This window comes from Cydia splendana, chromosome 1 (genome assembly GCF_910591565.1).
Source record: "Cydia splendana chromosome 1, ilCydSple1.2, whole genome shotgun sequence".
Lineage (NCBI taxonomy): Eukaryota > Metazoa > Arthropoda > Insecta > Lepidoptera > Tortricidae > Cydia > Cydia splendana.
Genome location: NC_085960.1, coordinates 18585524 through 18610647, shown reverse-complemented (window position 1 = coordinate 18610647; position 25124 = coordinate 18585524). Strand labels below are relative to the sequence as shown.

General features: G+C 35.3%; 1 protein-coding gene across 1 annotated transcript in view; it reads left to right on the top strand.

Moving 5' to 3' along the window:
* LOC134791604 (protein dachsous) overlaps positions 1-25124 on the top strand; it is a 292570-nt gene that overhangs the window by 223992 nt on the left and 43454 nt on the right. The gene's annotated exons all lie outside the window — the stretch shown is intronic.

Here is a 25124-nt window from a genome sequence, read left to right as displayed (position 1 = left end):
ATTAGATATTAACTCGATACGATATAGTAAAGATATGTGACGTCCCACGGGTAAAGGTGCCTTATGGCGGTTGGCGCTTACGCTATTATTAACGCCGGTACAATATTATTGCGGCGCTATGCGACGTAAGCGCCAGCCGCCATTAGGTACCTTTTGCTGTGAAACGTCACATATCTTTACTATATCGTGTCTAGTTGATCTCTAATTCATTTCCTGAATCGAGCCGACGCTCTTATGGCTCTACAAATAAGATCGTGTCAGATATTTTTGCGACCTTCGTTGTGTAGCATATTATTGCAGGTGACTGTACTATCTTGTGGTCACGAAACACAAGAAGTTCTATTTATATACTAGTATTATACATATATATTACTCAAATGATTAGGAAAAAATCCTGTGTGATTAATACCCGGTTATGGAAATTATGGACACACAATACATGTAGTCATGTAGTAGACATTATGGAATGCTGTGCAAGTGCATAATGAAGGGTTTACTGACAAAGTTTGAGGACGGGGCCATTTCGCGATGTCACCGTCGTCTGCGCTTAGGGTGCGGCTATAATAAAGGACGGGAGAGGCTGCCCGATTCGATTTTAAGTTTTTCTTCAAAGAAAAAGAACTTTTTCTTCAAAGAAAAACGTCACTTTTGACACTGACACATCTAATCCATATCGTTTCTAGATCTATTAACTGACGTATCTTAAAGTTCGAATCGGGCCGAGGTTCCTTTATGTATTGGTTATTGATCTCGATATTTCACACGACTTTTTTCTTAACTTTTGACACAGGCCAATTCGAACATACAACTGAATGATATCTAAATTATGTTATGTATTTAGCTATCGTAGCATTTCGCTCGTACATGTCCGTACATGTAGTGGCGCGAGCGAGACGCACAATAACTAAATGACATCAATAATTCATCAGTGTCCGTTCGAATTGGCCTGACAGTCCTAGTTGTATAAAGCTTTCAAATATATTTTTTACATATATATTTAATAATAACAACTTCTGGCCATCTTTCAATGGTAGCCAAAGAGAAACATAAAATAAACTCAGGGAGGCTATGATTGTCATCTAATCAGTTAAACAGCCCGCTATCGCTTGACACCTGTGGTATAACCCTTAGCAGTAGGCCAGGTCGTAAATACTCACATTTACAAGTTAAATATAGAATCCCCTCTTTTTCCTTTTTTCACCTTTCCCATTCTCACGTGCGGAATGAATTATTGCACATGAAGCGCACCTTAAGCCAACATAACGTTGGCCAACGAGTATTCCCATCCTTTTCTAATGTGACGAAAATTATAGGGATAGCTAAACCAATATGTTGGTACAAACATTCATTCGTTTTTTATATAAGTTGCCGATATGTTTGCGAGTATTTTATTTCAATTAGTACACAAGAGTGATTTACTGACAATTGTTATATTTTATAGTTACAATGATTTATGGATGTAACCTGAACTACTTTTACTGTTTTATGCTATCCGTAGATTGTATGGTAAAAAAATAAATGGCAACAATTGTTTGGCTTAACAGAAGTTATTATGTTGTTTATGGCTGTTTTTATCGGTCCGTACACCGAGTCGTGTACAATTCAAAAGTATGAAGATATTTTCACCACACCAACGCGAGGAAAACACTAGTAATTGTAAAACATTACAAATCAAAGTAAAATTAATGCTATTAAATATTTATTATTCAAAATGATTTTGAACTTAAAAATCAACTGCGCCAGCCAATATGAGGAAACAACTCAAAATTTGCATCTACTTTGCCACTCTTGTGGACAAAATGCTAATTTTTAATTAGTTATTGATGAATAAAGAGATCCTTTACGAACTGGTGTTTAATTCTGAAGCATTTATAGTTGCAGTTTATATACGTAATATGTATTAACACAATAATTGTATTACAATTTCCCATGCGTGATATTTATTTCAATTGCTAAATCAGAACAGATAAATATTGTGCTTAAATTAATCTGATTAAAAGTTAAAAAAAAAACCTAATTCAATCACGAACCGATTATTGATTGACCGATTTATCCCTCTGTAACCCAAGCTATTATCACCTTTATCTCAATGGCTCAAGAATAAGACACATCCCGTTTAACTTGGTTGGCCCTATACTGGCATAAACGTAGCCGACATCGAAGTTCCAAATATGAAAAAAGAAAAAAAAACAACGTTCGAAAATCTTGATAAAACCCGCGTGGGGCGGTGACATCGCCGAGTAAACAAATAAAACGAAACTGACAAATGCGTGTAGGACCAAGCGTTAATTAGGGTTCCGTATACATTAAAAATATATTTCAAATTTATTGCAGTTTAATACTCATCCGTAAAATGTAGGTATTTATCTTTGAAACTAATGAAATTTGTAAACTAAAGAAGAGGTTCATATAACAAAGAAATAGTGACCAAGGCCTCAGTGCCCAGGGCTGGGATCGAACAAGCGTTTTCTGCTTTCACGGCTGACGTAATAAATTATAAATGAAATTTCATATTATTAAAATTCATTTACATTATTGTAATCTAGTTTAATTTGTAAACATACAAATTCACTACCTAAGTTATTACTTTTTATAAAAATGTATCAATACGAAGATCCAATAAAATAAGATAAATTTAATCTTATTAAGAAGGAAACAACTACTTGCTGATCTGTTGTCGCTTGTTGTGTGGTGGTTGTTATATTTCGACGTTTTCATGTGACGCCACACAACAAATTTATAATGCTTTCTTTATAGTCCACGGAACCCAAAAACGAATTAAAAAAAGGTGAGACTAAGGTGTCGGGCGGCCGTGTCGCGTTATCTCCGCTTATGAACGCTGATCAATCAAAGTTGGAAATTAAAAAGTTAAAACAATGAGGGTTGCTGGCTGGTGAGAAATGATGTCTTTTTAAACGTGTTTTTTATTTTTATTATATAGGCTGACATGACCAGTTACTTTGAGGTGGGAATTTAATATTGAAATGACCTTGCTGGTGTTTTTACAAGTCAATTAATATAGTGACTGTTGCAGGAAAGGAATCATTTAATGATTCGAAATACCTGAACAATAGTAGCTAGTTTTTGTCTGCGCTTATTATTTCAATCTTGTCATACGTGATTTCTGTGATAACAAGTATCATAGTTAATGTAGTCATTTTTGGTTATCTGTGGCTTTTACTTGACTTCCGTAATGTGGTAATAAATGAAAGCACAGACTGTACTTACTTAAAAAATATAGTTCTTTGCAATAATGTTATTAAGTCTCTTTTGTGTCCCACTGTTTGTTTTGTTCCTGTTCATTTCCGATCCGACTTCAAGACTTGCCGTGCTAAGGTCTTGTAGCATTTGTTCTAGATTTGGGTGAGATTTTTTACTAAAACATTAAACATTTATTTGAAGACCAAAATTATCTTTAAGTACACTAAAAGCTGTAATAACTTTCATGCGGTGATTAAATGCGCAAAAAATAGTTTCCCATGACAGTGTAATACTCGCTGCATAGTTTTCGTAATAAAGCGTTAAATTTTAATTGAAAATTGCTCGCGCCGCCGCGACTTGGGCGCAAAAAATGCCGGCGTGAGCCGAAAATACCCGACGCTCCCCGGAGATTGCCGAACGCGATCCCTATTATACGTAATTACTCAATCGGTGAAATGTTTTTTTTCTCAAGACACACATGGATTTTGGCCTTTGGGTCTTTGGCTTCTTCTCCCAGCTAACGATCAGTCCAGTCAGTCGGTGTGGGCCATTGCTTGAAGATTTGTCTTTTTTCAGATTACAACATGAGTGTAAAGTCAAAATGCGCTACCTATTTAATTACATCTGACCTAGGTACTAGGTTAATATCTCAATAGATACTTTCTACTTTACGACATTCATTGTACTATATGAGTTGTAGGATTGAATAATGAATAAATTAATAATTTCTTCAGCTACGTGTATGACTCACTCGACATTGTTTTATTATCGCATAGTTATTGCGAGGCTGAATCACTCAAATTAATTCGTGTAGTGTTTTTATAATAATTAATTAATAATTAATTAAAATTAAATCTTCAAAGTTCGGCGAACTAATACCATAACCAATAAATAAATAAAATATATTACATACTCCAGAAGTAGCATTCGAATAAAAAAAAAAAGATTTTGATTTAATACCTATTAGTATTCGAGTATTCGTATTGACAGGCAGCAAGTAATGTCAAATAAATGTTACGAAAAAATTTGTAAAAACCTTAAGTTATTACCTAGAATCTAGATATATAGTATCAAAATCAGGTAAGTATAACAAACTACAAGGAAGCCAAGCCTTCAGCCAGAACTATATTAAATCTGTCTCAGAGCTGTAATTCTCTGCATTTTTGCACCGTAACGAAATGTTACAAATCGATCGTGGATCGGGTATCGATACAGGCTAGGGACCGAAACTAGGTGCAGGCGATGCATAAGTTATGTCTGTATCGTACTTACAATACCTACCAGTCAATATTCGCCTGATACTTAATAAATTACGTATTAAATATGTCATATGGTTACATGTCTAAAATAATCATGAAAAATCTGGGGAATAACCATTACAAATATGACTATCCACTATTTGGTCAAGCTATGTGGTATATTGCGCACTACATTCAATATTTAACTATATTAGGGTTCCGTACCCAAAGGGTAAAACGGGACCCTATTACTAAGACTCCGCTGTCCGTCCGTCCGTCTGTCACCAGGCTGTATCTCGTGATCTGTGATAGACAGCTGAAATTTTCACAGATGATGTATTTCTGTTGCCGCTATAACAACAAATACAATAAAAACAGAATAAAATAAAGATTTAAGTGGGGCTCCCATACAACAAACGTGACTTGTGACCGAAGTTAAGCAACGTCGGGCGGGGTCAGTACTTAAATGGGTGACCGTTTTTATAGATAATGGTACGGAGGAACCCTTCGTGTGCGAGTCCGACTCGCACTTGGCCGGTTTTTTTTTAAATATCAAAAATGTTCTATAAAAACAACATGTTTCCTTTCTTTAATTAAATACTGTATACGATAAAATCTGGCCACATACAAATGTTTATAGAGGTATGAAAAAATAATACAAAGGACTATGTTATATATTAACTTTAATATACGAGCTGTAACCTTACTATGTACATTATATACTTTAGGATTCTAACGGCTTTCTGGAGAATTTCCTCACTTTGCTCTTCACACCCATCATCAGTCTTTGCACAGTAGTCTGGGACACAGAATTTGCTGCCAAACGCCACTGTTTTTTGAATTCATTAACATCCTTTGATTCCTTGTGCGTATTTTTAAGCTTTCGCTTTACGAGAGCCCAATATGTCTCGATCGGCCGAAGTTCGGGACAGTTTGGTGGGTTCATCGATTTTGGTACTACTACCACGCCATTGCTCTCGTACCATGCCATTGCTGTTCTAGCATAGTGACAAGAGGCAAGGTCTGGCCAAAATGCTACAGGCTCGGTATGACTCTGAATAAAACGCAAAAGTCGCTTTTGAAGGCACTCTTTGACGTAAATATTTTGGTTTACTGTGCCGGTTGTAACGAAACTTTGACTTTTTCGACCGCATGTGCACAATGCTTGCCAAACTAAAAATTTTTTAGGGAACTTACACTTCTTTTTTTTCTTAAATTTGTCGGAAAGACCGCCTTTATCCGATGTTGTATAGAATTCCTGGCCAGGTAACTGTTTATAATCAGCCACGACATAGGTTTCGTCGTCCATGATAACGCAACTGTGTTTCGTCAAAATTTCTTCATACAGCTTACGAGCTCTAGTTTTTGCAGACTGGTTTTGTTTATCTCGACGATTTGGTGCAGTTTGCACCTTGAAAGTCTTCAAGCCAGCCCTGGTTTTAACTTTTTGGACGTAAGATGCCGACATCTTTACTTTTTTAGCGACACCACGAACGGATAAGTTTGGATTCTTCTTAAACACCTCTATAACCTTTTTATCCTTACTTTTGCTAACGGGGCCCCGATTCTTTCCACTGCCTGGTTTCCGTGTAGTCGTCAAGCGTTCCTCAAAACGTTTTAATACGTGTGGATTTGGCCGCGTTTAACTTTTTCGCGAGCTTTCGACACGACAAATACGGATGCAGATGGTGCTCGGAAACAATTTTTTTAGGCATAGCATCTTCTTTTGAGGACATCTTGATAATTATTAAGTAAAACCCATTAGTGTTGATGAAATTATATAGTTTGGTTTCTATCGCAACAGGACTCAGAATTACTATCATATTGATTTATAAATAAAAAAGTTTTTATATGAAAAATAGTGGCCAGATTTTATCGTATACAGTCTTTACTAAAAAAAGATCTTGACGCAAACATTAAGATTTTACTAATTAGATGAAGTAGGTACAGAGAGATTTTATTGAGCTGAATTGAGGTAGTTAGGTAGGTATGCAAAAATATATATTTTATGCATTAAAAGACCACATCTTAAAAAAAAAACTCCGTAAGTAAATACTTATAAAATATAAAAAAACCGGGCAAGTGCGAGTCGGACTCGCGCACGAAGGGTTCCGTACAATAATGCAAAAAAAAACGGAAAAAAATGCAAAAAGAAAACGGTCACCCATCCAAGTACTGACCACGCCCGACGTTGCTTAACTTTGGTCAAAAATCACGTTTGCTGTATGGGAGCCCCACTTAAATCTTTATTTTATTCTGTTTTTAGTATTTGTTGTTATAGCGGCAACAGAAATACATCATCTGTGAAAATTTCAACTGTCTAGCTATCACGGTTCGTGAGATACAGCCTGGTGACAGACGGACGGACGGACGGACGGACGGACAGCGAAGTCTTAGTAATAGGGTCCCGTTTTACCCTTTGGGTACGGAACCCTAAAAAATGAAACAGTAAGCTTGTATCCTATTCTGTGGAAGCACCCAGTTACGGAAAGAAACAAATGACGTCCGTTACATAGCTGCTTATTATTATTTATCATGGCATCTCACCTGACTCTAACTATCTTTAAGAGATGGCAAGATTTATCACTCGCAGGGTTCTGTGTTATTATCGTTTTAAAATCAATTTGTTTGGTATTGCAATTCTTAATTCTACGGCTGTCATTCCTGCATTTAAATTATAAGTTTTTTTATTGAATAAGTCAATTCATTAGCAATTAATATCTAAGACAAGGTCTTCTCAGGAAGGTGAAATTTCTTTTGAAATTAGGTATATAGCGACACCTAACATGAAGTATTAACATAAGGCCGTACTACTATATCTAAAGACATCATTTTATAAGTAAATCCATATAATTTGTAGGTTAACTCAAAACGGTATTTTTCTCTCGTCTCACCTAAAATGCTCTTTTTAGAAAAATATATTAATTTAAGATAGGTATGAGGAATACAAAGGTTGCATGGCAAAGTAGGTACTACACGCAATCAAAGAAGTGGAGGGCGGGTGTTCTGGTCTCCAACACCCCCATACCCAAGTGGTATCCCATGTCATACCACCACAATTTTCCTTTCCAAATTATTTATCCAGCGGAAGCTCTAAAGAACAAACAATCTCATATTCAGACAAGTCATCTAACTAAGTCTATAATTTACTGCCTAACTACACCTTTCCTCAGAGAGCCTTAATTGAAACAGCCTGCCTGGCTGGCCATAACTTGGCTTCGCTGAGCTGTCAACGTCCCTATTATCGACTAGATAGAACGTTGAAACATCGAAAAGAGAGTAACTAACTGTACACACTTGTAGCCATTGGAAAGTCATCCTTATTACTTATGGTTGAAAATCTTTGTAAATTGTAATATGTGGAATGAAATATAAATAGGTTATGCTGACGTTCTCTGCTTTATTTCTTTAATAATACACTTCTGTGTTAAGGGTAAGTGCACCGTATTCGAACGGTACTAACTAGAACGCAGCACGCAGCTTTTGACGCGTAGGTAGCTTACAGGTCGCGTAGACAACATGCCAATCGCTAACGCTACGTAGCGAACGAAACGCAACTGACACTGTCACACTAATATGGAAGACTGATAGAGAGACACAACGCGATTCGATGGCGAAGCGAAAGCGATTGTCACCTCGGCTAGGCCGCCAGTTTCAATTAAAAGTTAAACCAACCGCATTGTACACACATTGATAAAACAATTTGCACGTTTCATACTATAGTCATAATTTTAAATAATCTGGAGTAATAAACTATCTGTTTAACCCTTTACCAGGCTGACATTTCAAAAATGACAATCGAAAGTCAGTTCTAATAGTCCTAATACTCATCGAAAATAGAACACATATTTGAAGTGCCGTATGTGGGAAATATATATCCCTTAGCATGGTAAAGGGTTAAGAAGTTTTCCATTACACCATTTTGTTTTCTCATACTAACGAGTACACAAATAGCTTTTCAAACTAAAAGGTAGTCTTGGAAATAAAGCATTTTATTTATAACTTTAAATATTGTCAAGTTAGTTATCTGTTTACGCTTTAAACTTTTGTTAATTTAACCATACCGTTCGCCTTAAGCACATACTTCATTTACAGCTCTCTGCATTCCACACAAAATTGAATTGTAATGCTTTAAGTTAGAGTCGCATTTACAGTGTCGATGATGACGTCTGCAAAGGGGTGTATTAGATAAGAGATATTATTTATGCCGAGGCGATGATACCATCGGGTGGGAATGGGTTTTTAAATAAGATCGCTTTCATTAAGGATTACTCGCGATTTGTTAAGTGATAATGAAAATGGTAATTATAACGATTATAGAGTACATTTTATTAACACTTAGGTATAATGTACGTATGTACATTATCTCATAATCTGGTCAGGTTCATACATTTTAACAAAAAGGTTCGAATTAGAGTCTGTTCGGAAAGAGAAGAGTCGTGGAATGTACTGGGCCCCATACATTATACATTCCACGACTCTTCTCTTTCCGCACAGACTCTAACGCAGTTGATTGTACAGTCAGCTGCAGAGATAGTTGCCCACCTCTGCAAGCAAGTTTCTATGCAGGGGGATCAGTTATATCTGCAGCTGACTGTATAATGTTATGAGTAAAGGATATTAGAAATTACTCTAAACCGGGTTGAACCGGTTAATTAAGGCTAGGGTTGTCACAGCTTGGGAAATTTATCACGTCCTTGTTAAATAAATTTTAATATTAAAACAGCGATAAAGCATGGGCTTCTGTATAAATAATTAAATATGGAATATAACATTATTTCCTTCAAATTGATTTTCATATTACAACATGACGGGGAAATAAATATACCTAAGTAATTATTGAATGCCTTTCATCTAATTTCGATTTATTTAGCAACACTGTATGATAACACTGACAGTAATTTATGCCTAAAGTTATTATGCAGAATAGAATTAAGTATAACGAAAAACAACGGGTTGCACTCCGGGAGTGCCGGCAGAAGTGAAAACTCAATAACATTGTAACAGTTTTTCGATCAGGTCACGTGTCCGTCTTACGTCTTACGAATCTTACGGTCACGTGACCTGTCGCGAGTTTAACATTTTTTCCCCATCACAAAAAGTGCACAGCGCCGCTAAAGAAGTTTTCACTTCAAAAATATGCCAAAGATAAAGCTATGAATACATCATAAGAGTAAAGTGAAGGAATGAAGGTAATGAATGAACGGCGGTGTCTATAGAGAGAGTGAATAGATGGTCTCCATTAAATAGGAACAATTTGAGAACGCGTAGGACAAAAGCGATACAGTGCGTTAAATTGGGGTGACCACGCGATGGATTTTTTTTAGGTCTGGTTTTCATTTTCGGTGAATTGTAATAGAAAAGATCTGTTTTAAATTTCGATCCGATTAATGATACTAATATTGAGTGATGATAATCAAAAGATTTAATTCGAAGGTCAACCTAACAACGCAAGTGAAATTAAAATTAAGTTATGTGATCGTAGTGTAAAAAGCATTGCGTAATATGTTCCCGAAAAACAATCACATTTGCTTAATGATTTTTATGGATCACGCACTGTCACGTCTATACCAATTTTAGCGTAGTTTAGTTGATTTCCATGTTTATTCAGCTTTGACACGTTTTTCAGTCAAACATTTAATTGATATGATATGATAACACTTTTCTCAGAAAATAGTGTTGACGGTCTATACAGGCGCATAGTTTGGATTGAAAAAGGGCAGTCCTAAACAATGTCTTTATTATAGACACCCTATAAACTAATGTAAGTGCAACCGACTACCGCCAACCGGTCCGCTTTCTACACAGAATAATGGGTGCCAATTAATAATTGTACCCACTAGAGACCCCAGCGCCAACCATTTTACATTGAGCCGTGAACCCGATGGTTCAGGAACTTGTGAACTGTATTCAAAGTGTTTAAAGTAATAGTTAAGTTGATATGTAACATGTGGCCTTGTTAAGCCTTTCTCCTCTTAGTATTTTAATTAGGTACCTATTTACATAACCTACTGGCAATAAGCTTGCACCTCTTTTACTAGTTCTACCTGAGGGTATAGCAGCTATAGGGTAGCAGGCATATAATGAAATGCATGGATTTGTTTGATTATGAATATGATATAAGTTCGTATTTATTCGTACATAAATATCTATCAAAAATCGTAAATGTAAGGTTGATAGTGATAACTACATTATCGAACAATATCAAGTTTATTCACTGTGAATAATGTTACGAATAATAATATTCACCAAAACATTATGTCCCGGGCACACCCGGGTATATACCGTGCGTCTTTCAATTCAAATACACATGGGTAACTAAAAGGAATACACAGTAATTTTGGTATTTTATATTTGTAATTTAAACATGAAACCCAAAAATATGAATTAACTCGAATCAAAAGATAAGGCTTAAAAAGGTTAGCAAGTAGTGGTCTAAGATACGTTATACATGGTCGACCTTCACCGATACGTCTGACGGATTAAACTTATATTTTATGAAAGTAAATATGTTTCTGAACATAAATAAATAGGGTTGCCTAATGAAATATGGTCCAGGCTATTTTTAATTAATTTTTGAAAATTTATTTTATTCTTCAAATTTCACCGACTTGTCTGACGAACGAAATAAGTTCCAATGGAAAGTATACAACTCGTACAACATGAATCAATTAGGTTGCCTATCTTTATCCGGTCACTATTATGTGGTTGCCGTGTTTAAACAGGTGAGTTTATATCGATAATTGCACTCATCTGTCTGATGCTTACCTAGATCTGTTGAAACAAGTTTAGAAGTATTTTCTAGTATAGGCCCATAGATTAAACGGTAAATCCAGGGACACATTTGAATGTTAGTTTAATTTAATTTATATCTACCTTCTACAAATGTTCCTACCTAGAGCTTATTGGACTTAATTGGTTTCGCTGATTTACCGCCGATGATTTCAATTAAAATACGAGTATTTGCTCTTAATTGTTTGTAATAACACACTTCACTTGATTTATGAAACTGGTCACCGGATACTTAATAAATAATTGTATGTGAATAGGTTAGATTGCTCCTCTATTTTTATTGCTAAAGTTCTATTAAATTTGACCTTATACACTGAGAACAGACTAGAGTTGGTCTAAGACGCCTAATAAACTTTCTAAGATGGCCTATAGTCGAGAAATTGGGATGAGTACCGCCGTGACGGGGTATTCATCAGTGCCCGGTTTATCAAAAGCTTGTAACTTGTAATATTTACAAGTGGAAGTCCCTTTTTGACAGCTTTTGTTAGAAAGGGACTTCCACTTGTATTACAAGTTACAAGATTTGGAGAAACGGGCCCCTGGTGGTTAGCAGCGATAGCTGAAGGCGCTGGTTCGAATCCAGCCTCCTCCACTGGAGCGCTTCGTCACTTTTTCTTTAGTACATGACATCTATTTCAGTTTATATATATTACTTAAAAAATCAAATATTTGACAAAATAGTTTGATTTCTTCAAAAAGTCGTAAATTTGACCTTAATATTATTTAGATGTGTTAATGACTCAAAGATTTAAGAGTCATAACCTTAGGTGTTTATAACTAGTATCATGTACACTGTTAGAAAAACATTGTTTGTTAATTCTTAGTCACAAATGTTAGATGGTATTTCTTATGCAAAAATAATTATTCTTCGACCTGTCTTTTTAACAGGAGAATTAAACTCTTATTTCCTATGTATGACTTCACTTCAACTTTTCTCGGTACCCTTCAAGCCTAATTATCCGGACGTAGAGGTATGACGTCACGATGTAGATCTTAACCATACTTAGTTGCAAACCGAACCCAGCTCACGTACCCATCATTTAGCTAGCGGCAAAAAAGGCCCAGTCCCACATCATTAGTGGCCGAACGAACAGACAGACGTCTCACTCAGTGCATAAACAAGATGCGCCCAGTGAAATATTAGATGCAAACGAACACGCAAAAATGTCGCGGGATTAACATAGGGATATGGTGCGCCGCCAGCGTAGGCTTCATGGGAACAGAGAGCGCACTCCGTGTATTTAATATTCTTCTTAGAATAGAATAGAATTTCTTCTTAGTCGTGTACAGCATGACGGACGGCCCTGGTTGGTGAACGTCGTCCGAGCACCAGTCCGATCCCTGTCGATTTTGGTCGATCGCATCTCTCAGAGGATTTTAATGAATTATTATTACTACATATGGAACCTTCACAGAACCAGTATTTTGCACCCTGAGTTGTTGTTGTTTTGACAACAAACCATAGAAACGCTTACGACGTTTTGGTCGCGTGGTACAGGTCGCGATTACGACAATTTCATTGTTTGGTAAGGCATCTCTTTATGTGTTCGGTGGTCAGTCCATGGTGCCAGTGACATCTTGCCTTCAGTATTTTCAACAGCGATTTACTTATCCAAACTAGTGCCTCTTTATTTCAATAAAGGCTAAAGTATCATTACTCGTATTTTTGTTTCCGGTAGTCATAAATTTATTGATGCGCCTTATAAAAAAATACTGGCCCGAAAATAATGGCATTATATAGTAATCATCGCATTAGAACTTTAGAAATCTCACTGTTTTCCATATATGTAGTATTTGATAGTGACGGGCAACCAGTTTCACTATTACGAGTAGGTATGTTGGTCCCTTTGAGCATAATTTTAGATTAACTTGGATTTACCGTTTAAAACATTTTTGTGAGGCAGTCTGTAAGATTTACATATTAAGATGCGTTTATCTCGCACACTCAATAAAGAAATCGTAATAATCTAATTTATGATAAAACTTAAGTAGTTTTCTTTGTGATATTTTTGACTACAAAACCAGGTATCATGGGTTTGATTATAACAGAATCACATACTGTTTATCATTAGTAATAAGAATAGAAACTGTTGATTTAGTAGAGAAAATGTCGAATAATGGTATAATCAATAATCATTATACTTATACGCGATTGGACCAAATACCTACTTAAATTGTCGGAATACAAACTCAACCTGAGAGTAAGACAGTAAATTGCTATAAGTACGTTTTGAAGAATAGACACAAAATGGGATTTTCTCAAAAGAAAATTTAAATAACGAATGTACTCTCTGTTGTTGTCTTGTATGTGCGTTTGCGACGCAGAAGTCTACCGCGAAATTACATCGGCGGGATACGCGGTGGGTTTCCTCACGTCAATACTAAAGGGATTTATACGACTATACAAGTTTTGTTGCGCGGTGCATTTTGTTGTCAAGCCACCATTACCATTCCGATACTCTAGAGATTTTTGTATGTTCTTTTACTAGCTTGGAACTGGGTCCTACTGCAGGGCGAGGAATTTGCTCAAAGTAATAGTAAAGCCAGATGCACGCAGTTCTGTGACTGTTAATCTCACTTAGTAGATTACGTACCATATAAACTTTGGAAATTGAAACAACTCGGACCATGCTGAACTAAACGCTGTACGCTGTACGCTCTCAAGTACCGTTTCAAGACAAGGGCGCTAATAATGTGCGTTCTTCTAATATTGGAACAGGAAAGGCGTGATAAAGCCGCTTCCTCTACAAGATCTAACCGGGTTGAGGATTCCTTTCCGGATTCACGTGTGAAACTACAAGTGGGCCTATAGGGTTTGTAAATGTGAGCCTGCGCGGTGTAGGCGATAACGCGCCGTGTTAACAAGGCGGCTGACAGCAGGATGGATAGATGTGCGAGCAGCGTGGGGAAAAGGGACCGAGATAGTTTTCGTACACGTTGGCATTCAAACGTCTTTGTGAAACATTACGGACAAAAATAACGGCTGTGATGCAAACTATGGAATACTAACTTATCTATAATAGATACTGGGTTGTATAGGTATTTTTATTTATGCAATTTACTCTACACAATTTAAAATTAACTCACTGTCACTTCGATTTTTTAGAACACACACACTGACACAGAAAATTAAATGCCATTTTGTGTGACAAATTTAGCAAAATGATGTACCTACCATGCCGTCTATTTGTGAAGTTGTTAAAGTCATTGCATTGAATGCAATGCATTCTAACAACTCAAACGCGTCGTTCTTGACTTAATTTTCTAAGATTTTAATTAGATTAGCGTAAGTTTCTCACATAGTTTTCTTCCAACCAAATAAATGGAGGCGTAAGTGTGCCATTGAAAATATAGGTTAGTAATAGAAAAAAATCAATTCGCCAGGTCGAGTCAGCCGCGGGTGTCGGCGCAGTTAGCTTTTATTAATAACGTTTCAACAGCTAGACCCAGAAACGCGTCCTACAGACCTTTACTGCCAGCCAGCCCCCGGCGACCGGCTCTGGCTTCGCTCTGCTCGACAGAAATTCAACGGTACCCTATAGAAGTACAACAGTAAACCTAAAAAGTTTGCTGATAAATGAGCCCGGAAAGGTGTTTTTTAATTTTTAAACTTTAAATAAACATGGTTTATTAATTTTTACAATTATTTAAAAATGTTCTTACTTCTTTGGTTGTAAGTAAAAGTGTGAGTAATATGAATTAGGAACAGGCACGTCCATCCCATTACGATGATAGTTTCTATTATGAAGATTCCTTTGTCAACTTGGAATCCTTGAAGTTTCGCTAGGTCCCTCTATCTGTCTGTCTGTCTTATTGGCAGTTAGTATTTATATAAAAAAATAGGGTACTTCCAGTACCTACACGTAAATTTGGGTGGATTTTTAATCACTTCAACACTTGTTTTGGTGTGGGGTGTCGTTGGATTTGTATTAGTATAAAAACAGTTTATTTTAATGTATGCGTACTGCCCTCAAAAAGTTTACTGTCCTCGTTGTCGGAAGAGTCAAGCTACTCGTACACGGTGAATTGATAGCGCTATGAATTCTTTAATTTGTCGCACTCAATCCAATCCCAGACAGTTTATGCTCTAGAATTATACTTGTACCTCTAATTACTTTAGCTATTCATTATGCTACTTTATTGCTACAACTTCATCTTACGCCAGATCCGTCATCCCAAGTGTGTAAACGAGAACTAGAATTAAAAAGTTAGAACGCCGGTTGTAAAGAAACATTTTATAAACAGTACATATTTGTTTTATAATGTCAAATATTTAGAAACAAATTGATGCAGATGAAGACGAAAGTCAGATTCTAGACCTACATAATATTTTATTTTCAAAATAATAGCTTAAACAATATTTCTCAATCCATGACATGATATATTTCATTAATAATAAGTTAAGCGTAAATGAAAATTCGATTAAATCTAGTTATCCAATTGAAAACAGCTTTTTACTCGAGCGACAATCTGCAAACTGGGTTAGCGCTAAGCGACAGAAATTATGAATATCGTGAAAGTATAGATTTATAGGCAGATTTATCTGGAGCCTAATGTTGTGTCGTTTAAACTTCCGCGGCCTAAGTGGCGCTTACACCGGTGATACTACCCGCGATATGTCACACTCACAGCGGGGGCTTAGAGTCAGAATAGCGTAAGGAAGGCTTGATATAAAAGCGATACATCGAATCGATTCGAATCCTTTATTTAGACATCTAACCTAATTGTAGGGTTAAATATTTTGAAGTATCGCAATAATATGTTACATTAAATGCGATAAGTTTTGTAAAAAATCCAATAAATGTCATTTATTTCATAGATTTCTATTTTCTAAAGTTCGTTTTTTTAGCTTTAGAAAAAAGGTAAACAATCTTGACATGTCTTTGGCAAATATGTAACAATTATGAATCTAATACGATCATTTATATTCTTCTGCTTTCATAAGTAATAGTTATTGATTTTTAAAAAGCGTTTTTTTTAATTAAAAGGTATGTCAAGATCGCTTACCTTCTTTCTAATGCTAAAAAAAACGAACTATTATCCTAAGATTCCTAGGAATTGTCATATGCGTGCTGTTACATTACGATATTAAATAGGAAGAATGTAGAAAGGTTTTAGTGTACATGGTATATTATTAAAGCCTATGGAAACAAAAAGTATCTAGTGTTGTGGGAAGTGATACTCAGACGCTATTACATTGAAAGCTGTGTTAACGAGCAACAATAGGTGCTTAGCACATATTGTCAAGTTTTTCCTCATACTGTGATGGGCCTTTGTAGATTGGATTATTAATTGATTTAAATAGTTCCGTCGTTAATTAGTACTTATAAGTAATTTATGTTTCGCAACGTAACTTAGGATATTGTAAGAGATATATGAAATTCAGTATAAAAATGAAATGCTGCCTTACAAAATAAAGTTTTGAATTTTGAATTTTATGAAAGATATTTTGATTTTATGAAATTCATTTTTTATAAATTCTTGTTTTAATTTTACTCAAATTTCACTTGAGTACGTACTTAGGTAGGTAAGTTATTGCTAAATTGTCAGTTGGACTATTATCTCCGTATTTACACATATTAAACCACTCATTTATTAAATTTAGAGGTTTTTTAAACAAAAAGAACACCCAAATCACTAAATTACGATACAAGTCTCATCGACGTTTGCACGAATTTGTGAAATGCTGTCTTGTCAAAATCAGCTGTTTTGTGACCGCCATCTTGTATTTTAGGGATAATAAACAGATAAAGAAGGGTCCACGGCTCCTTAACTTTCCGAGGATTTAATAAAGAGATGATCAACTGTTTAGCGCTAAAAAGTGTTTATGAATCACGTTTTGTGACATCCGGTTATCAGCAACTGATGATCAATGCTCTAACTGTTTATGAATACGGCTGTTAGAAGATACCTACATTAAAATAATAATAGGTAAGCTATTGGTTAGACTCATACCTAATAAAATGTTGTTATCATAATAGTATTTTGTAAATTATGGCTATAACATTTCTCTGGTAAACACTAATGTTCCGAGTTTTTAATGTTACGAACCTCTAAAGACTATTTAACCAATAAACATAACAGGTAAGTGCTTACAACTTTCTTTGCCTATATAGATAAAGGAATGTATGAAAATCGTCAATAAAACCAAACCAAGATAGTTAATGGAATGAACTTGTCGCTTACTAGAAATCTACGATTACAGCCGTAAATCTGAGATCAGACGCTGCTAGTTTAAGTACGTAGCTATTTCATAGATTATTCTTAGACAAATTGTTATTATAGCAATTTAATATTTTTTATTGATTTATTTATTTAAAGAAAAGACTTAAGACTAGGTACCTTTATCAATATTATCGCCAAAATCAGATACCGGATAGTAGCTCACTATCCGGTATCCGGCCGGATATTAACACGTTACATTAACGGATAGGAACCGAATATCCGGTGCATCTCTAGCTAATAGTGCGCTCTCATCATTATACTTTAAAATGTGTTATACAGTGTATCTATAGAACATACTGTATATACCTACTTAGGTTAAATATAATCTTAATTTGTTTACATGAATAGATTAGTAAAATTAGCTTTTTAATACTGTACATCTAGTCTTTATCTGCAATTCGTTTTAAAGTATAAAATTTGGAACACTACGATGGTGACAATTAAATATTTGGGATGCCTGGTGATAAGCGGGTGACGTCGCCTACGAGCTCGTGAAACTAGTAGTGTCAAAGGCTCGTTGCCGATTCTTGGTAGTTATAAAATATATAATGACTATGACGAGGATTCGCCCTGTGGGGTACTAGCTTTATGTCGGATTCGTTTACCTAATGCGCAAAGCGGTAAGACACATTAAACAACTTACAGATTGCTCGCACTTCCTTGTACGTAAGTGTTAATTGCTACATGTCTCCATTTACTCACATTTACATTCAAAGTGTCATCGGTTGTATTGCTAGGTTTTCACATTTTAGGATGACTTCTATTTCTTCCTCTCTTTCATAATAGCGTTTATCTCTGTTGCTTACTTAGCAACTGCTTTGGAACCCATAGTCTGTTTATTTTTGTAGCACTATCAACTATGAAAAATAAAACTATATTGTTTGAAAGTTTGGAATATTTATTAAATATTTTAATAAAACAAAATTATCGCAATAACTTTTTGACAAATAAAACATAATTTAACAGTATCTTACCGGTTTTTCAGCATTAGTAGTTTATTTATATCCGGCATTACCGTTAGCCTAGGCCATTGATCAGGCTATGCAATAGGAAGTGTTTCAATGGTGTTAAGTGTCTCGAACTGGCGTTCGCGCAGACTGCCGACCAGATATAAATATACAACCAGATATTTCTTACAAGACCAATCTTTGGCATAAGTTACGATTATAAGTCAAATATACATTTGTGGCATTTATTACACATCTAAAAAAATATATAAAGTAATTGAAACAAGTAAAATTAGTTTTATTACTAGCACTTTATTTTTATTATCAATATTTCAAATTAGTTTCTCGATGCTCGTCAAAAAACTTATTTTGAATTAAATATTATATTTATATTATATTTTCAGTTTAGATTGCTTTCACCTCGATTGTAAATGTTACTATTTTATTATCGATAGCTATTCAGAAGTCGATAACTTTAATCAAGTTCATCCGTCTTGCCTTATCTTAAAGCACGGCTTTTTCTTCCTAATGAATCAAACTTGAAACCGTGGACTCTAAATATTCATACTTCCCTGTAAAATAGTGAGCAAACTCGTTAATAGTACCTATACAAAGTAAAGACAGAGGAATTGAGGTTATTTCACAACCAACAGTAAATTTTATGTAGGCGCCTAAATTTAGTATTTATCTGAGAAATCACGAATGTGGAAACTAGCAGTGCAAATGCGAAATTGAAACTCTATTATTATTGTGTTTTCGTGTTTGTGATTTAGGTACCTAGTTGTATTTCTTTTGTTTGTTATTTATTACGATAGTAAGGAGACCCTAGTTTGTTATGTTAAAACAATTCTAATTGAATTAATTAGAGCAAACATCTGCTACTGAAATGTGAACAATGAACACAAGTTTGTTACATTATAATTCATATCGCAATACAAATAGTATTGAATGCCATTATCTCGTGACTAACAAGTCAATGAATAATAGTATCAGGTGGGTTTTACTTTAAAGCAGTAGACACACTCAGTAATACTGAATAATCATGTTATCTTAGACTATCTCCATAGTTCCTCCAAATGTTGTATTGATGAACAATCCTTATTTTAATACATAATACTATTATATAATATTTTTTTACAATAATAATATTTTTTTTGTGAAGTATAGGTACATGATATTGATAAATTGATAATACCTATACCTATTTTAAAGTGCCTTAGAGAATGGTTATGCAAAAAGAAAAGACGGTTTTAAGGGCAAAATACGATGAATAATATCGACTGTACCTAACCATACATCAAATAAATAAGACAAACCATAATGTGGGTTTTTATAATTTCGTCACTGACAAATAACTGAGTTGGTGCGTGGGTGTGAAACATTGGCTGTTATAATTTTGCATGTCATAACTTGATTTTATTCATGACGACGCCTATATATTTATATGTTATAAGTTAATTAGTGTATTTATTAAGCATATGCATTAAGTTAATATAAAGTTCCGTAATAATATGTTTATTCTGACTTTATTTTCAATATAACACATTTTCTGCACTGTTTACGTAAAATATTCATGATTAACACAGTTCCAATGCAATTGATTAATACATAATAATATAATATATTTACATTCGCTATAGCTGCGACCAAGAATTTTCTCCGTCCCTTCCTGATTTACGATTATCCTAAGTCCACATTAGACATAATAATTAGTATGCTAAACGGCAATGTCTCACATATATTAAAACCTCTTTTTTACACCGATGAAATACGGGCCTCCAGGCCAATTACTCCTGGCGTTGTCGGATACAGACTCGATGTGTGTATTATTTGACTATTTATTACGCAAGTAAGACTTACAGAACTGCGATTCTATGGCGAACTCGTCTAGCATCCGATTTACGCTTCCTTGTAATAAATATGTAAATTAGTCGTAATGTAAGAGTCAGTTTCTCGCAATACATAACGCGCTCTAAACCTGTCCACAAGCAGGGAGCTGTCCATAGAGAGATTACGTTGAGCTTTTAAAAAAATTATCCCTGAAAATTCCATTTCCTGAATGGAAACTAAACCCGTAACAATGATTGGGTTGAAAACGAAGACCTTAAAATAGTAGTTTAAAAAAAATAACAAAAACAGTGTCCTAGAACAGAAAAGTGCCACTTTGATCCCCCCTAGCAGGGAGGAAAAGTGCCACTTCGATCCCTCCTAATAGCGGGGAAGAAAAAGCCCTTTTTCGAATAGGTGATGTGAAAACCTAAAAGTATATCAATAATATGGGTAGCAATTTCATAATCTACCATATTATCTATATCATTTAGAATATCGATTAATTACCTCTTATCCCGGACACTGTATCACATTATTCTGGGATTAGCGACGCGTATAGCTGCGCTTGGGCAGCCGCCATCTTTCATACGGTTTCAACGTAGCGCATTAGTGCACTAAAAGAAATGTAGATGCGGTAATTCTATAACATTTTTATGTAGCAGGCAATTTTATAGTTACTTACTAGTACTTAATGCTGCTTAGAAATAGTATCACACAGTTAGATTTTTATCAGATTTTGGGTGATACAATTTGATTGTACCAATTATTAAATAATCGTGAATGTGTGTTTAAATAACGAATTTAAACACACATTCACGAAAGTTTTCTCCGTCCTAGGACGGACGTCTAACGCCTAGACGTTATAGTTCGTAGGTTTCTAATAGAGCCCGACGGCTAATCCTATTGTCTATTGTTAAGTAAAACCGCTCGTGCCACGTGCCACAACCACCTGCATAAAAAGTACAGTACTTCGGTTATTGAGTGCCGGCTAGTCGAACGCTACAGAACCAGTCTAAAATGTGTCATCGAGATGCGTAACAAAGGCGCGTTATCGGAGAGCGCACCTACACTTGTTTTTTGAGTTTTGGACTAGCCCGCGCTTAGGTGCCAAATATAATAATTAAGACCCTTTTTTGCAGGTAAGTAGCACGTGCGGTTTTACTTAACAATAGATAATAGGATTAGCCGTCGGGCTCTATTAGAAACCTACGAACTATACCACAGAGTTACCCTCACCACCAGCTCCTCTACATACAATATGATAAAAAGTATGAAGTTGGATACTCTCTCTTTTCTCGACTGACAAGTGAATATATTTTTCACCTCAGCAGCTCGAACAAGGGTACTTTGCTTCTTAAAAGCAGTGAGCAAAATGCGATTTTGCTCACTGAGTCATTTTGTCTCACTCAGTGAGCAAAATCGCATTTTGCTCACTGAGTTGACTCATTCAGTGAGCAAAATGCGATTTTGCTCACTGAGTGAGACAAATGACATTCAAGTGACCTTTATAGTCAAATGTCATTTCAACATGCGGGGTCTAATACAAGTTCGATACTTGGGTTCTATTATCTCTGTCCCTCTAGGTATGTTCTCACCGCTTAGGGTGAAAAATTTTGTGTACTACACGAGATCAAAGTTATTTACATCTCGTGCGCTTTTGAATCCCTTACTACGCTCAAGATTCTAAATTAGATTCACTCGCTACGCTCGTGAATCTATTATAGAATCTTTCGCTTGCACGGGACTCAAAATAAGCACTCGAAGAAATATCAAACTTTGATCTCTTGTTGTACAAATAACTATTCCTTCGGGATCAATAAAGGGCTCTCATCTATCATTTCGCAGACTGGCTATGGGAACTATTAGAAAAAAACCGCATCTACATTAGTTGCGCGCGCAGCCCATTCTAATTAAGCAACGAGGAAATTTATAAGATATGGAGGCATTAGCGAGATTTATCCCAGCCTCGGAATAATGAGATAACACTAATGGCGCGGTGTACCCCGCTATTTGCTATTAATTGTTATAATACCTATTAGTTACCGGCTTTTGCAAATAAAATAATTTCATTTTTATGACTGGGCACTGTAGCGTTGCACATAACATGCGTTATAATTACCTATAAGTAATTCCCTGACATTTGTAATTTACAATAATGACCTTTTCTTTAGAATTTGTTTCCCAAACCACTTGAATAATGAGCATATATTATTATGAATATTTCACGGTTTTTAGGGTTCCGTACCCAAAAGGTAAAACGGGACCCTATTACTAAGACTTCGCTGTCCGTCCGTCCGTCCGTCTGTCTGTCACCAGGCTGTATCTCACGAACCGTGATAGCTAGACAGTTGAAATTTTCACAGATGATGTATTTCTGTTGCCGCTATAACAACAAATACTAAAAACAGAATAAAATAAAGATTTAAATGGGGCTCCCATACAACAAACGTGATTTTTGACCAAAGTTAAGCAACGTCGGGCGTGGTCAGTACTTGGATGGGTGACCGTTTTTTTTTTTTGCATTTTTTTCCGTTTTTTTCTTCATTATGGTACGGAACCCTTCGTGCGCGAGTCCGACTCGCACTTGCCCGGTTTTTTAATACTACGTCGGTGACAAACAAGCATACGGCCCGCCTGATGGTAAGCAGTCTCCGTAGCCTATAGACGCCTGCAACTCCAGAGGAGTTACATGCGCATTGCCGACCCTAACACTCCGCACCCTCGTTGAGCTATGGGTCTAGTGTTATTTGGCTGCGGTTCTCTGTAAGGTGGAGGTACTTCCCCAGGTTGAGCTCTGCTCTAGATCAAACATTGATACTTAATACATATTTTTTTTGTTTTAATCTACTCGTGTTTAATATATACCTATGACTTATTAAAGCTGAATATACCTATTAACAAAATTAAACTACCTATACCATTCACTTTGTTTTTAATGTTCAAATTCGCATTTTAATATTTTGCTACTTATCTTTTGTTATAATATAAAGCAACTACCCGTGTGGGCTCTGTTACAAACAACGACATTCTCATAGCGATCTTCAAATCTTAGTGTACAGTTAATACCAGTTCCTAGTGATTATCCATTGATGGCAATCGTATTAGTGTCTGGTTTATCACTTGGGGGATTATTCTCATCGCCTTGGATTTAAAAGGCTACGTTCTAAATTGAATCTTATTATGTTCAGTGAAAGTTTATTTCTTCTTCTTGCAACCCAAGAAATGTCTGTTTGCATTTTATCTAGCCCTTTTTAAGCTTATCGCATAATGGTTACGCAAATAGGCATTGTTTTGTCGAGATTGGTTCCAATGGTTTAATAAGAGGTGCCTTAGCTGTTTTGTTTATAATAATAATAATTGTATTTTTTTTGGGATATTGTAAATAATCAGATAAATACGAGTAACAATCATGACAACCTTATGGATATTATAGCGTTCAGAACTCAAAAGGGTTTTTTCTAAAAAAAATGTATATGTTCTCAAATTATCTTAATTTGGTCTCTGGAAGTGCCACAAAATATTCATGTATTTTTGATACCATATGATGCCCTTTTTCATACATGTAGTTGTAGGTATACATAAAGGTATTCTAGCTTGAAAAATAACGAAAGAAACACTACTGACTTAGAAATATCTTTCAATGTTAAATATATTAAAGCGGGTTACTCACGTATTAAGAAAATGTCGAGTCATTTTCGACTTAAAGTACGTGAGTGACCCGTTAAAATACAAATATTTTAATATGTCTGGGTCTCACGGAAGTTTTGTTATAAATAACTACGCTACTACTATCTTGCAATATTATTCAGACGAAAAGCGTGAGTCAAAATATCGTGAGTTATCTAGAACCAGGTTCAAAAACCGCAGATCATTAGCATATTTAACCGACGCTGATTATTCGTTACTTAATTAATAAAGTTCAATGAACTTTTAACTTTTTTGATGACTACTATGGCTAGCAAAGTAAGTAGGTACTAGGTTTTTAACATGATGGCTTTGATGATAGTGTTATTTTAAATATAAAGACACTGTTCTCTAAAAATAGGTAAGTGTGGTAAACTTCTTGTTGGCACTTAAGAGGGAAGTATAGCACGTGACCGCCCATACAAAAAGAGAACGTTTTTCCACTTCTAAATATTTTCCATTCTCCATGATTTTTTAGTATGCTATTGACACTATGAAAAAATAGGTTTATAGGTTTTGCTTTTTTCAAAATTTGCAATACAATACAAAAATAAAATAATTAAAAAAAATGCGAAGTCTATAAACCTAGAATATTATTAGGGGCTGTCCATAAATTACGTCATCGATTTTTGGCGATTTTTGACCCCCCCCCCCCCTAAAATCATCCAAAAATCATGCTTCGAATGACCCCGTTTCCTCCTATGTCATGCTACCATCATCCGATGTCCAGACCCCCACCCCCCCTTATTTGAAATGACGTAATTTATGAATAGCCCCTTATGCTGAAGCGACCGGCATCAAAATCAAAGTGATATGTTAAGATTTAGTTAGTGGAAAACGTTTTCTCCCGAAATGGAAATTTAATGAAAAAAGTATCTTTTGTCGGTAGCTATACTTCCCTCTTAAAAGGAAAGCAAGCAAAATTGCCTTACATTCTAAGTTTTAATTAAAACGAATGCCTGTAGATGAAACTAGACAGTAAACATAATTAAATACTGATGTGTAAAAGTAGTGTAACGACGGAAATAAAGTGGTTTGAGCACAGCCTATTATATTTTTAAGAGAGTAAGAACGTGTGCAAATCATTATAACCTCATGCTCAATAATTAGTGTTTTAATAGGAATCAAACATTTCTTACAGTGAGCGTAATATTCCCAATATAAATACATACAATTATTTAAACATTTTAAGCATATAACGAGTTTC